The following is a 14,173-nucleotide window of genomic DNA, read 5'->3' on the forward strand; positions in this document are numbered from 1 at the left end:
GCCTGGTAGTGCAAATACTATATTGACACCAAAAGGGAGTGCTAAAGCTGAAGGTACTATGCAGTCCATTTTCCTGCCCAGATATTTCTACACACTGTATATGAATAGCACTCCTCATAACTTGTTCAGACTGCTTCAAAGTAAATGATATGACATTAAAATCAACCCATACGCGCTATTGCTATAGTTTAATATTACATAAATTAACTGTTCATGTCTGTCGAGATCTGCAAATGTTTTTAGTCACTCATGGGATGTGACCTGCTGACCAGCATTTATTCTGCATCCCTATTTGCCCTTTAAAAGGTGATGGTGAGCTGCCTTCTTGAACAACTGCAGTCTATGTGCTGTAGGTTGACCCACAATGCCCTTCCAAGATTTTGACCCTACGACAGTGAAGGAACAGTGATATATTTTCAGTGAGGATAGTGAATGGCTTGGACGGGAGTTTTCAGGTGGTGTACCCATGTATCTGCTGCCCTTCTAAATAGAAGTGGTTACTGTTTGGAAGGTACTGTCCAAGGATCTTTTGTGTATTTCTGTGTGCATCTTGTAGATAGCATGCACTGCTGCTACTGAGTGATAGTGGTTCAGACGGTAGATGCTTATGGATGTGGTACCAATCAAACAGGCTGTTTTGGATGGTGTCAAACTACTTGAATCGTGTTGACACTGCACCCATCCAGGCAATTAGGGAGTATTCTATCACATTCCTGATTTGTGCTTATAGATGGAGGAGAATGTTAGGGGAGTCAGGAGAGGATTTACTTGCAAAGTATACCTATCCTTGACTTATTTTGTAACCGCTCTTTAATATGGTGAGCCCAATTGAGTTTCTGGTCAATGGTAACCGGTAGGATGTTGATAGTGGGGAATTCAGTGATTGTAACACCATTGAATATCAAGGCATAGTGATTGGATTGTCTCTTATTGGAGATGGTCATTGCCAAGCATTTGTATGTTGCAAATGTTGATTATCTAATGACACACCAAAATCAACTAACAGTCCTGCACCCGTGCCAAAAATCTTCCTAGCTCAAGAGGATTTATTGATCTACACTTCTCTGTTGATCCATTATCTTGAACTCCCTCTCTATACATGTACCAAATAATGCTGTCCTTATTATTTGATTATTCTATTACCTAGTATTCCCTTTAATGAGAATTAAAAGCATCAAGTAGAAAGAAACAGCTGGTGACCACTCAAACAGTAGAAACTATGAGAACACAATTTTAATATGAAAGACCACAAAGGCTTTTGGTGGTAAATCAGTCATTTTACATCCTATGATGAAAATGATTTTAAATTAAAAACTATGACATGTGGATATTATTAAAGAGTGGTTTGGTTAATCTACTGACCATAAAATAGCTAAACCTAGTTTCCAGACTATGCACTCATTCAGTAATTCAGGAAAATGTGTGTAATTAAAGATTATTTCTTTGCTGGCATAAGAAAGCTATCATACCAAACCACAAACAAAATGAGAGCTATTTGAATATTTAACATGAAAGTCTTTTCAAAAATATCGTACTCCTTTCAATAATACTTTCTGACATACCACATTTTGAGTATAGTATTCAATATACCAGCTGCGGTCTGGCTAGTGCCTTTTATTATTTTAGCTAGACTGTCCTGTTTTTATATTGCATTCCTTTTTGAAATAAAGGCTACTATTCCATTGCAAATAAAGGTTACTATTCCATTGCTTTCCCTATTATTTGCTAAACTTGTATGTTAGCTTTTTTGTGATTTATGCATGCGGATTCCCATATCCCTCTGTGCTATAGTTTCTGCAGTACAGTTTTCTGCAGTCTTTCTCCATTTAAACAATATTCAGCTCCTAAGACCACAAGATAGAAGAGACCAATCACCCCATCGAATCTGCCATTGAATGAGATCATGGCTCCTTAACTGCATTTTCCTAGCCTTTCCCTAGCTCTTCTATTCTTCCTGCACAAGTGCTTAACCTCACATTTCTTCACATTATATTCAATCTGATACGTTTTTGACCACTTGCTCAACCTACCTATGCAGACTCTGTATCATCTTCACCAATTGCTTTCCCACCATTTTTGTTACTGCAAGCTTAGCTATGGCACATTTACTTTCCTCACCCAAAATATGTAAATAATGTATCCAGGTTCTTTAGCTATTCCTTGGTATCAAATGGAAGTTAATCAAGTTGTCTGAAGACTGGCATGTGTGATGGGGTCATTTGCTTTGTCCAGCCTTGCAACATTTTGTTTGATTTTCATCCTTGATTTTTAAAATTTGACAGAGACCTTTTCCATGCTTCTCATGTGGCTTTCTCCTTTATGGTGCACTACTAGGGTGCACGTAAAAATACCTTCCACAAAACATGGTAGGCTATCGGCAGCAACGGAATTGTATGCAACCACAGTCTGTAACTTCATAATTATGCACATGCTTCACTTGGACCATTTTCATTAGGCCATTGATTTAACTCAGGCTCTATGTGGAATATAGGAGACCATACCCTGGAGTAACACCATCATACCTAAAATAAGGTACCAACTTGATGAAGTTAGATTCTGAATAAAATACATGTTGAAACAATGGAAACACATGCTATAGACAGATCTAACTTATCCCACAAATCAATAGCTCAGATTAAAGGGCTGCACTCATGCCATAATTCGATTCTTCTGAATGCAGTGAATCTGTGGATTCTTTACTGCAGAGGGTTGTAAAGCCTAGGCTATTAAATGTATTCAGGGCTGAGAGATATATTTTCAATCAGTAAGGGAATCAAGGGTTATAGGGAAAAGACGAGAAAGTGAAGTTGGAGACTATGGGATCAGCCATGATCTCTTTGAATGGCAAAGCAGGTTCAATAGACTCAAAGGCCTACTTCTGTTCCCATGTTGGATGGTTTTATGGATACAGTAAAGGCTATAGTCCAACTGCAGGCTTTTGCTCTAGGCGTAGTCTCACCCTTAGCCAAACTGTGGCTGTACAGCTACAATATGGACATACTCATAACAAAAACATACCAAAATAATTTATTGTTCCTAGTCATTTTGTCAAATTTTGGCTTTGGCCTTGCTGATGATATAGAAAATTCAACCAGAGTTCCTACTCCTGGTTGCTTTTCAGTGTCTTCTGTTGCACTACGCTGGTATATGGACACAATGTAAGAACATGAATGCTTTGTTATCATAATTGACTATCCCTGTACACCCTGTCTTCAAAAAGCAGGACTGGTCTAAGCTGACCAATTTCTACTCTCAGTCTACTTTCAATCAAAGTGATGGAAGGTGTCATCAATAATTCTATCAAGGAGTACTTAAAAACAAAGTGTTCACTGAAACTCAATTTGGGTTTCAGTGGAATCAGTTGAATCCAGACTTCATTGCAACCTTTTTCCAAGTTTGGATAACAGAGCATTGACAGAATGACCGTAAGACAGCATTTGACTATGTGAGACATTAAGGAGCAGTATGAAAACTGAAGTTGATGGGAATCAGGGAGAAACCTGCCACTGGTTGAAATCATAACTGCATGCAGCAAGATATAGACAACATTCAAGCCAGGCTGGTAAGGGCTTTTTTATTCATTAACAGGATGTGGGCATTGCTGGCTAAGCTAGCATTTACTCTCCATCCCTAATTGCCCAAAGGACAGTGGAGAATCAGAATGGAAGCAAAATTCCTGCCATGACCTTGTCCATCAAGGTAAAATCTAACTACCTCTTTGACATTCAAAGAATCAATTCCATTATTGAATCTCCCACCATCAACATCCTTAATATTATTATGGACCAGCAATTTAACTGAACCATGTTAAGTACCACGGCCACAAAGCAGACCGGGACTGGGAATTGTACATGGACATCTAAACTTCAGCTTTTTAATTTCTTTTCAGCATGTACAAGGCAAAAATCATAAGTGTGATGCAATACTCTCCACTTGCCTGAATTATTTCAACTCTAACCATCATTCAAGCAGCATGATACCATCTAGGACAAAATGGAACTCAATACCACTGCCTCAAATGTTCATTTCTTCTTTCTGTTGCTAACACTAGTAGTAGCAATATTTATATTCTACAAACTGCAGCAATTTGTCAAGGCTCCTTCAACATGTTCCAAACCCATGACTTGTACCTTGCAGAAAGAGAATTAAAGATGCAATAGAACACCCCTGCCTCCAAGTAACACACCATTCTGATCTGGAATTGTATTGCTGTTTTTTCACCATTGCTTGGTCAAAGTTCTGGGCACTCCCTCATTAAAAAAACTGACAATGTAGCTAAGATATATGGCCTTCAGTGGTTGCACTCCTTTTCATGAACAAAGGATGAGCAATAAATGGTGGCTTTGCAGCAATGGTCAAAGCCAAAACAAACAAAAAATTAAAGGAAAAACTCCCCAGTCTAATCATTGGGCTCACTTTTCAGTGGGATATAACATGCTATATTGTAACGATGGCTGTACAGTAAATTCCCCATTATCAACATGTATTGGGAATATTGGAATGCTAGTTACTTGAGAAATGCTTTGTTAGAAATTACCCTCCAGTATTCTGAGTAAAACATGTAAATGTACATGTCAAAGGGGAAGCACTGCTGGTGACAGGTGGGAGAACTAACCACATGGCGGGTGAACATATATGCAAGTCTAAATAGATGACTTTGAAGAAACTTTAGAAAAATGGTAAATTTTCTTTGCCATTTTTGATAGTTGCATGAGAATTCTGAATGCTTGGACTCAGAAAATCTTAACACGAGTTGTGCTCTTAGCATTGTATTCATAATAACCTGGCACCTGCTGCCTAACTAGTAACCCGCAAACCTGCATTTGTCCATTGCCTAATTTCCAGCTAGTGGCAATAACCTTTGAAAGATAGGAAGGCAAAGTTCTTTGAAGTTGAACTCCAACATGATTTGCCTGATATTGAAAGTTTGGATCAATGATCTGTCCTTGCATAATTGATTCTTATCCAACGCATAATAAATTAGATACATAGTATTCCAGTTTTCTGTGATCAATTGATTGATAAGTTTGGAATTGGGACTTTTTTTCCACCCTATTTTAAATAGCTCTTTTATTTGATGCTTTAATGGATGGAAATTTACATAATGAACAATAATAGTGCAAGTTTTTTCTTAAATCTATAGCGAATATTTTAATTAAACCAACGGTAATTGTGATTACTGTCATAGTTAAGGATGTGAGAAAGGCTATTTGTTCAATTCGGCTATTGGTCACCTTCATAATTGCAAAGTAACACTATACCAAGTCTATACCAATGGTACATGACAGCATTTAAGTGCAAAATGTATTATTTTCCATTCTACTGATTGGATATCTTCCATTATTGACAATGTTGACATAATATTCATAAAATTTCATGCTCACAAGAACCAGCTGTTGGATTATTTTTTAAGTGTCAACCTTTCATGTTTATTTTGGGAAACTGTGTTGTAAATTAGCTCTTACTGTAATGATAAAAAGCTACAAAGAGAGCAATTTGCTTATATCCAAAGTAGGATACTGTACATGGTCAACTTTTGAGCATGAAAATATTATTACTATAGGCTGCTATAGAATACAAGGACAAACTACAACTGGTTCTTGTACAGTTATAACCCTATGCATCATTGGTTATCATGTTAAGAAGTTAGTGTATGTAATCTCTATAGTTTGCAGCTGAGGTAAATTCCCACTCCTTAGTCTGTACTGATTGCAATGCAACCCCCCCACAATTAGTGGTTATAGTGATCCACATAGGAACCAACAAAAAAAAGATGGAAGGAAGAAACAAATTCTGCTGAGGGAGTATGAGCAGCTAAGGGCTAAATTAAAAAGCAGAACCATAAAGGTAATTTTTGGATTACTACCTGAGGCATGAGCAAATTGGCACAAGGCTAATAAGAATAAAGAGGTAAATGTGTGGCTCAAAGATTGGTGTGAGAGAACGGTTTCAAAATCATGGGACATTGGCATCAGTACTGGAGAAGAAGGGAACTGTTCTGATGGGATGAGTTCCATCTGAATCATGCTGGGACCAGAGTCCTTGCAAATCACTGTAGATAGTGCTTTAAACTAAATAGTGAAGTGTGAGTTCAATGGCATGGAAAATCATGGGAAAGAACGGAGGGCTCAGAAAAGATTAAAATTCCCAGAGCAAGTAAAAGGACAGAGATTATTGAAGAGGTCAGGAATCTAACTTCAGGCACAGCAGATAAGGGGAGAAGGCAGCTAGTCAATGCAGGACTGAGAATGTTGTACTTAATTGTAGAACACATAACAAGGTAAATGAGCATGAGGTGCAGTTTGCAATTGAGGTAGAATGTGGGTATCATGGATACATGGATGCAAGCGGATCAGGGCTGGGTACTAAATATCCAAGGATATACGTCCTATTAAAAGGACAAGATGATGGGCAGAGGGGGTGGGGTTGCTTTGAGTGTAAGAAATGAAATTTAATCTAAAGCAAGGAATGATATAGAGTTGGAAGGTGTAGAATCTGTTTGGGTATAATTGAGGGAAAAACCAAATCTAGAAATGTCAATTGTCGAAAAACTCATCTGGTTCACTAATGTCCTTCAGGGAAGAAAATCTGCCATCTTTATTTTGTCTGGCCTACATATGACTCCAATATGGTTGACTCTCAATTGCCCTCTGAGATGACCTACCAAGCCATTCAGTTGTACCAATTGTTGCAAAGTCTCAAAGAAATGAAGTTGGACATTGACCTACGAACCAGGAAAGACAACAGCAGAAATAGGTCTATCGACCATGCAAAGTCCTCCTCACTAACATCCAGGGGCTAGTGCCAAAATTGGGAGAGCTGTCTCACGGATTATTCAAGCAACAGCCTGACATTGCCTGTAAGGTATGATTCTGTGAGCATGATGTCCCAGAAACCACCATTACCAGCCCTGGATATGTCCTGTTTCACCAGCAGAGGTGATGGCACAGTTGGGAAGGTGTTGTCCTTGGAGTCCCCAACATTGACTCTGGACCTCATGGCGTCTCATGGCTTCAGGTTAAACTTAGGCAAAGATACCTCCTGCAGATTACCACATACCATCCTCCCTCAGCTGATGAATTAGTACTCCTCCATGTTGAACAACACTTAGAGGAAGCACCAAGGATGACATGGGCACAAAAACACACTCTGGGTGGGGGATTTCAATGCATACCATCCGGAGTGGCTCAGCAGCTGTACTACTGATCAAGCTGGTCAGGTCCTAAAGGACATAGATGCTTGACTGAGTCTGCAACAGGTGGTAAGGGAACTTGTGGCCCAGCATAACACCCACTCAACCATTACCATCAAGCCAGGGATCAACCCTGGTTCAACGGAGAGTGCAGGAAGAAATGCCAGGAGCAGCACTAGGCATACATGAAGATGAGATGTCAACCTGGTGAAGCCACCAAAAAAAAGACACTTTTACATGCCAAACAGCATATGTAGCAAATAATGACAGAGCTAACAATCCTGCAACCAATGGATTAGATCCAAGCCCTGCAGTTTTGCCATATCCAGACATGAATTAAACAACTCACTGAAGGAGGAGGCTCCACAAATATCCCCATCCTTAATGATGGAAGAGCCCAGCACATCAGTACGAAGAGTAAGGTTCAAGCTTTTGCAGCAATCTTTAGCCAGAAGTGCCAAGTGGACCATCTTGATCTCTTCCAATGGTCCCAAGCATTACAGATACCAGTCTTTAGCCAATTTTATTTACTCTATGTAATATCAAAAAAATGGTTGGAGGCAATGGATACTGCAAAGGCTAAGGGCCTGACAATATTCTGGCTATAGTACTGAAGACTCCTGCTCCAGAACTTGCTGCTTCTCTAGTCAAGCTGTTCTAGTATATAGTTACAACGCTGGCATCTACCCTTCAACGTGGAAAGGTGCACATAAAAAGCAGGACAAATCCAACTCGGCCAATTACTGCCCCAGTCTACTTTCAATCATCAATAAAGTGTTGTAAGGTGTCATTAATAGTGCTATCACGAAGCACCTGCTCAGTGACATCCAGTTGGGGTTCCGCTAGGGCAACTTAGCTCCTGACCTCATTAGTTCAAATATGGACAAAAGAGCTGTATTGCAGAGCTGAAGTGAGAGTGATAACCCTTGACAACAAACATAGGCTGCATTCAACCAAATGTGGCATCAAGGAGCCCTTGCAAAACTGGAATAAATAGGTATCAGGGGTCAAACTCTCCACTGGTTGAACTCATACCTGACATGTAGGAGGATGGTCATGGTTGTTGGAGGTCATCTCAGTTCCAGAACATCTCTGCAGGAATTCCACAGGATACTATCCTCGGTCCAACCATCTTCAGGTGCTTCATCAATGACTTTCTTTCCATCATAAGGTCAGCAGTAGGACTATTTGCCAATGATTGCACAATATTCAGCACCATTCACAACTCCTCAGACACTGAAGCAGTGCGTGTTCAAATACAATAAGATCTGGATGATATCCAGGTTTGGGCTGAAAAGTGGCAAGTAATTTTTGCGCTACACAAATGCCAGGTTATGGCTATCACCAATAAGAGACAAGGTAACCACCGCGTCTTGACATTCAATGGTGTTACTATCACGGAATCCCCCAGTATCAACATCTTGGGAATTGTCATTGATCAGAAATTCAACTGGACTCATCACATTAAACACAGTGGGGTAAAAACAATGACTGCAGATGCTGGAAACCAGATTCTGGATTAGTGGTGTTGGAAGAGCACAGCAGTTCAGGCAGCATCCAAGGAGCTTCGGAATCAACGTTTCGGGCAAAAGCCCTTCATCAGGAATAAAGGCAGTGAGCCTGAAGCGTGGAGAGATAAGCTAGAGGAGGGTGGGGGTGGGGAGAAAGTAGCATAGAGTACAATGGGTGAGTGGGGGAGGGGATGAAGGTGATAGGGCAGGGAGGAGAGGGTGGAGTGGATAGGTTGTCAAGTCCGGACAAGTCATGGGGACAGTGCTGAGCTGGAAGTTTGGAACTAGGGTGAGGTGGGGGAAGGGGAAATGAGAAAACAGTTTAAGTCCACATTGATGCTCTGGGGTTGAAGTGTTCCGAGGCGGAAGATGAGGCGTTCTTCCTCCAGGCATCTGATGATGAGGGAGCGGAGGTGATGGAGGCCCAGGACCTCCATGTCTTCGGCAGAGTGGGAGGGGGAGTTGAAATGTTGGGCCACGGGGCAGTGTGGTTGATTGGTGCGGGTGTCCCGGAGATGTTCCCTAAAGTGCTCTGCTAGAAGGCGCCCAGTCTCCCCAATGTAGAGGAGACCGCATCGGGAGCAACGGATACAATAAATGATATTAGTGGATGTGCAAGTAAAACTTTGATGGAGTGGCTACAAGACCAGGTCAGAGGCTAGGCATTCTGCAAAGAGTAACTTACCTCCTTACTCCTGAAAGCCTGTCCATCATCTACAAGGCACAAATCAGGAGTGTGATAGAATACATCCCACTTGCCTGGATGAGTGAGTGAAGCCCCAAAAATGCTCAAGAAGCTTGACAGCATCCACAAAGAGATAACTGAGGATATTGATCGTGATCTTACCAGAATCACTGGAGGCAGGGAGAGTCCCAGAGCACTGGAACAACCAGCTAATGTAACACCCCTTTTTAAGAAGGGAAAGTGGCGGTTACCTTGACTTCAGTCATTGATAAGATTTTAGAGTCCATTATCAAGGATGAGATTGAGGGTACTCGGAAGTGCATGGTAAAATAGGGCAAAGGCAAAATTCTTTGAGGATAATGAATGAGTTAGACAAAAGAGAACCAATGGACAGGATCTATTTGAATTTACAAATGCCTTTGATAAGGTGCCACACAGGAGCCTGCTAATACAGTAAGAGCCCATGGTGTTAGGGGCATTGAGAAGGCATTGGTTGACTGGCAGAAATCAGAGAGTAGAAGCAAAAGGGTCTTTTTTCAGGATGGCAGCTAGTGACTGCAGGGTTCTGTATTGAGATCACAATTATTCATGTTATACATTAATAATCTGGACAAAGGAACCGAAGACATTGTTGCAGTTGACACAAAGATAGGTGGAGGGAAAGGTAGAGTTGAGGAAGTGGGGAGACTGCAGAAGGATTAGGATGTTAGGCAGGTGGGCATAAACATGGCATATAGAATACAATGTGGGAAATTTTGAGGTTATGCTCTTTGGTAGTGTGATGATGCTGCTCTGTTAACAAGGTTATGCTGACCTTGCGCCCCCCCCCCCCCCCCCGCAAAGGTTGTAAAAGACACAGCTTCTGAAACGTCTGGGCTTGGGTGGGTTTTAGGGCCAATCTATTTATAGATAACAGATACTGCCTCAGGTAAAGGCTTTCAGGTTTTTGAAAAAATAACACTTGTACAATGAAAAGGGAGTGGCCAGTTCTCCCAGCTCAGCTTTTCACTGGTGTGATTTGGTTTTTAGCATTAGTGTTGTGAAGCTGCTGACCCAAAGAAGCAGGTCCATACTGATTCTCTCTCCGTTAGTTGTTTCTGTTAGGCGGGGAGCCAAGACCAGTGGGCACAGCCTTAGAATTAGAGGGGGTCAATTTAGAATGGAAACGAGGAGAAATTTCTTCAGCCAGAGAGTGGTGGGTCTGTGGAAATCATTGACACAGAGTGCAGTGGAGGCCAGGATGTTAAATGTCTCCAAGGCAGATATTGATAAATTCTTGATCTTGCAAGGAATTAAGGCCTCAGGGCAAGTGCGGGTAAGTGCAGTTGAAGTGCCCATCAGCCATGATTGAATGGCGGAGTGGACTCGATGGGCCGAATGGCCTTACTTCTACTCCTATGTCTTATGGTCTTATTGTTGCTCTCTGACTTCTCTCCTGTAAGACACTGTGTTTGATTTTACCCTTTGTGCCAAGGTGTGTTTATGGGAATTTTTGCAAGTATTTGGACCAGCATCATTACGGAGGGATAGTCTCTTGGATTTTCGGACAGGTTAAGCTGTTCGGTATTCTGTTCTCTTTTGTTTCTGTTTCATTCAGTAATCTTGTATATAAATTCTGTTTTGTTTAAAACTAAGTGATTTGACCAGCTGCATCTCTCCTGGAATATCCATTTACACCTGCCTAAAAAAACTAGCAGAATTAGGATCTGGACTACTTTCTTGAAATGTTGAGGGGGTATGGCCTGGTCCATAACAGTAGGAAGAATAGAGATTTGTATTATTTTCTAAACAGGAAAAGGCTTTGCACATCTGAAGCACAAAGGGACTTGGAAATCCTAGTTCTAGGCTTGCTTAAAGTTAACATGCAGGTTCAGTTGCCAGTTCGGAAGTCAAATGCAATGTTAACATTCATTTCCAGAGGGCTGAAATACAAGACCAGAGATGTACCATGGAGTCTATACAAGGCTCTGGTCAGACAATATCTGTGGATATTGTGGTCTGTTTCTGGCCCCATATCTAAGGAAGGATGTGTTGGCACTGCAGGGGGTCCAAAGGAGGTTTACAAGAATGATCCCAAGGATGAAGTGCTTGTCATATGAGGAGCAGCTTAGGATTCTGGATATGTACTCAATTAAATTTAGAAGGAGAGGGGATCTGATTGAAACTTACAGAATACTGAGAGGCCTGGTTGAGTGAATGTGGAGAAGATGTTTCCACTAGTAGGAGAGACTAGGACCCAAAGACACAGCCTCAGAGTGAAAGGATAACCCTATACAACTGAGAGGAGGAGGAATTTCTTCAGCCAGAGGGTAGTTAATCTGTGGAATTCATTGCTGCAGAGTGCTGTGAAAGCCAATTCATTGAGTTTAATTAAGACAGGTAGTTAGGTTCTTAATTGGCAAAAGGATCAAGGGTTGCGGGAGAAGGCAGGAGAATGATTCTGAAAAAATGAACCATGATTGAATGATGGAGCAGACTCGATGCGCCAAGTTATACTCCTATGTCTTACGATCCAAGGTGGCAGCTCACCGCCACCTTCTCCAGTACAATTAGAGATGAACAATAATTGCTTGCAAGCCAGGGAAGCCCACAACCCCTGAACGAATAGCAAACAAAATTATGCTGGCCAAATGTGCTGCCTGAGCCAGTAATGAACAAGTTCTCTGATTAAATAAAAAATGAGAAAGTATAGTTTACCTCTGTCAGTTATATTGAATATCATTTTGACATTGATAAGAACTATTTCAATACTGTGGCACTGAGAGAATCCTGATTGTAGGGATTCAAAAATGGACTGCTGGCAAAGATGTATAAGATTTTGAGAGGTACCAACATATTTAAGGACTTGAGAAAAAAAAGGAGATTGGAGACAGTAAGGTGGTTTACAAGAATGTTGAGGTGAAATGTTTTTAAGGATAAGAGTTGTTTGCATTGCACGGTGTATAAATTAATTATATTTTAGGACTATAACTTTGTATATTAACATGTTACAGTTTATGACTGCATCTTTAAATTTTTGGTAATGGAAGGGATCATGTTTGCTGGTTAATAGTGACCAGAGATTGTATAATTGTTGAAGATCAAAGGAAGCTTCAATTTATTATCTAGAGAGGCAGATGGAATGTATTTATGCTGGAAGGTTTTCTCAGTTACAATAAGTAGATCTTAAGTCTCCCAAAGTACCAGAAAGGTATTATAAGTGTTAAGTTGTAAACCACTGTGTTGTCAATTATCCCTTTATTTATCGAATGAAAGGAAATCAGAATCAAAAATATCTGATTAACATTTCTACTTTAAATGCATCAATACAAAGCTAATGTATTTTCTATTGCAATACAAAAAAAGCAAAGGAAGCCATTTTGAGATTAGGTTATGTATATTTAGACACACAGAGAAACATCAGAGATAGACAAGTATTTGCAGTTTTGTCTTGAGTGGTTTGCAGCCAACTGAGAGACATAGGGAGACCTGCATTATAAGCAAAGAAAATGCTGATGAACAAGCAGACTGTGGGTGGGAGCCCATGCTTAGATTGAGGACTGACTCATTAGCAATTTAAAAAAGAATGGAAATTTTGGAGAGCATGGATCAAGATTAATATTTCACTCCCATGACAGAGAATTCTGAAAATAGAAGTTACTCAGCTGAGAATGTAGAAGAGAGGAAAGTTCCATTTTCTATGGAACTGATAACTTTGTAGAGAGCATCGTATGTGATGTTGCAAGGAATCTTTTATTTGTATAGTTTAATGCAGAAGTTACTTATAAAAGAAAATAGTTTAGTTCCTTTTGTCATTTGATGCAGTAAAAGTTTAAACATGTGAAATTTTGTCCTATTCTTTCAGCTATTTATTGAAATGATTGTACTCTGTAGAGGTTTTATCTGGGTAATGATAGAGACATAGAGATGTACAGCACTTGCATTTATCTGAATTAAACTCCATCTGCCACTTCTCAGCCCATTGGCCCATCTGATCAAGATCCTGTTGTAATCTGAGGTATTAGATTACTTTTAGATTAGATTACTTACAGTGTGGAAACAGGCCCTTCTGTCCAACAAGTCCACACTGACCCTCTGAAGAGCAATCCACCCAGACCCATTTCCCTACATTTACCCCTTCACCTAACACTACAGGCAATTTAGCATGGCCAATTCATCTAGCCTGCACATTTTTGGACTGTGGGATGAAACCGGAGCACCCGGAGGAAACCCACGCAGACACGGGGAGAATGTGCAAACTCCACACAGACAGTTGCCTGAGGCGGGAATTGAACCCAGGTCGTGGCGCTGTGAGACAGCAGTGCTAACCACTGTGCCACCGTTCCGCCCACTGATAGATTAAAATGAGAGTGACAACACTTGAAGAGAGAGAATGTTAACAATATTTGGCAAACATAGAATCATAGAATCCCTACAGTGTGGAAGCAGACCATTCAGCCCATCAAGTCCACACCAACCCTCTGAACAGCACCCCACCCATATCCACCCCATCCTTGTAATCTCACATTTCTCATGGCAAATCCACCTAGTCTGCATACCCTCAGACACTAAGGGTAATTTATCATGGCCAGTCCATCGAACCTGCACATCTTTGGACTGTGGAAGGAATCTAGAGCACTTGAAAAATATATAAACTCCACATGGACAGACAACAAAAGATAGAATCAAACTCAGGTTTCTGGAGCTGTGAGTCAGCAGTGCTAACCACGGAGCCACTGTGCTGCCCCAGGACAGGGAAAGACACTTGAATATGCCACAATTTAATGGAATTGAGTAAGAAACTGG

At 40.7% G+C, this 14,173-nt stretch overlaps 2 protein-coding genes across 5 annotated transcripts in view; one reads left to right on the forward strand and one right to left on the reverse strand.

Annotated features, from left to right (window-relative positions):
* The window catches only part of fbxl13 (F-box and leucine-rich repeat protein 13), a 317,084-nt gene that overhangs the window by 147,891 nt on the left and 155,020 nt on the right, over window positions 1-14,173 (forward strand). The gene's annotated exons all lie outside the window — the stretch shown is intronic.
* The window catches only part of lrrc17 (leucine rich repeat containing 17), a 67,743-nt gene that overhangs the window by 25,252 nt on the left and 28,318 nt on the right, over window positions 1-14,173 (reverse strand). The gene's annotated exons all lie outside the window — the stretch shown is intronic.

Source organism: Chiloscyllium plagiosum, unplaced genomic scaffold, assembly GCF_037043375.1.
Source record: "Chiloscyllium plagiosum isolate Xiang-an unplaced genomic scaffold, Cpla_swu_hap1 HiC_scaffold_23, whole genome shotgun sequence".
Lineage (NCBI taxonomy): Eukaryota > Metazoa > Chordata > Chondrichthyes > Orectolobiformes > Hemiscylliidae > Chiloscyllium > Chiloscyllium plagiosum.